The sequence below is a fragment of the Herpailurus yagouaroundi genome, unplaced genomic scaffold (assembly GCF_014898765.1).
Source record: "Herpailurus yagouaroundi ecotype Mexico unplaced genomic scaffold, PumYag 142, whole genome shotgun sequence".
Classification (NCBI taxonomy): Eukaryota; Metazoa; Chordata; class Mammalia; order Carnivora; family Felidae; genus Herpailurus; species Herpailurus yagouaroundi.
The window spans coordinates 52,074,437-52,075,993 of NW_024412397.1; the positions used below are offsets into that span (position 1 = coordinate 52,074,437).

Genomic DNA, 1,557 nt, shown 5'->3' on the forward strand with positions numbered 1-1,557 from the left:
GCCACTAATGGAGAAAGGGGGTATTTTCACAGAACCGGTAGTTTTTCCCATCCCATCTCCAAGTGATGTTGATGAAAACATATCATTGGCCATTAGTTAAAAAAAATGCAATATGCTTGTGTACATACACAGTTACCTTATGTAAAATAAAGGAATGGGGAAGGGGAAATGAAAGAATTAACTATACCGTAGTAATCAGGATGTGGTGGGACCAAATTGCGGTTTTCTCTTTGAGAATGTATTCTTGGTCTGGAGGAACAGAGCTCTGGAGTAAAGTAGCAACTTCCCTTTTTAGTAGACACCTCCCGTCTGCTGCTAGAACACAACTATCTTCATCCTCCATTTCCAACTATGCAGGTGTGTCTGTTTCATTGATTAGCTGCCTATCAAATCGCAATCTGATCTGCCTCATTGACAAACCTTGTCATTCACAATAGGCTTTCATTAGTTTACTAAGTGATGATGTATGCCTCTTAATCTTACACTGCACCACAGAACCATCCTGCCTCACCACCTTCAAATTAATATGATCGTTGTCCTTAGTCTTAACTCCTTTGTTGGGCTTTTCTTTGGCCATGGCAAGTGTCGAAGTCTCAGCTGCCACTTCAGCAAATGAGGTACCGGGCCCACACCCAATGAACACACAAGTAGCACCAAGAGTGACAGAAGGAGGCATTACCAGTGGAGGAGGGAGAGGGCACACACTCTATAGTGTCTGTTTCTAAAATCCAACCCTCCTATTTATGTTTTCTTTCTCTCGTACTTTTACTGTTTGATATCTTTTATTTTATGTGTTTGTGTTTTTTCTTTAGTCATCTTGTGTTTAAGAGTTAAATATATGATGCTTAAATATCCTGTGGGGCAGAATAGCAGAAAGGTAAGCGTGCAGATTATGGAGCCAGACAGCCTGGGTTTGGGGTCTTGGTTCCACCACTTAGCTGCATGACTTTTGGCAGGTCACTTAGTCTTTCTTCATATGTAAAAACTAAGGAAATAGGACCACTTCTCTTTTATGATTGTTTTGAACTATTAAGTGAGGTAATACATGAAACATTTACCATATACCTAGAAGCATTTAAGGGACTGGAGGAAAATTGCCATGTAATGTAAGTGCAGTTATTATCATTAACTTTAATTAGAACTTTTTAGATAAATTTTTTTGGAAAATGTGTATTATAAGAAGGAGGGGAATGATTAAACTTGATTGTCTCCATTCAAGGACAGTTTAAATAGAGACAATTTTGATCCATAAAACCCGAGGCAACTTAAACCAATCAGTACCAGTGTGGAGAAACAAGAAACACTTGTTTCTGTCCTAGGATGAATTTAGTGGTGGAACATCCCAGAAGAGGACATCAGCCATTTAGTGCTATTTTCTTTCTCAGATACAACTTTGTTCTTAGCCATCCTGTTTGTGCTGTTACTGTCAAATTTAGGCTTTTCCATTTCTCCTTATTGAAATGGTGAGATTGAAGACTGGTAGGTCTAACAAAGAACAGGTCCCTGGGGATAATTTTGGTGACAGATTTTTGCAATATGGATGTATGCAGTTTTAAT

At 38.7% G+C, this 1,557-nt stretch overlaps 1 pseudogene; it reads right to left on the reverse strand.

The window, feature by feature from the left end:
• Positions 1-291: 291 nt before the first annotated feature.
• LOC121032664 (small ubiquitin-related modifier 2-like) lies at positions 292-577 on the reverse strand (annotated as a pseudogene).
• Between the last annotated feature and the right edge of the window lie 980 nt (positions 578-1,557).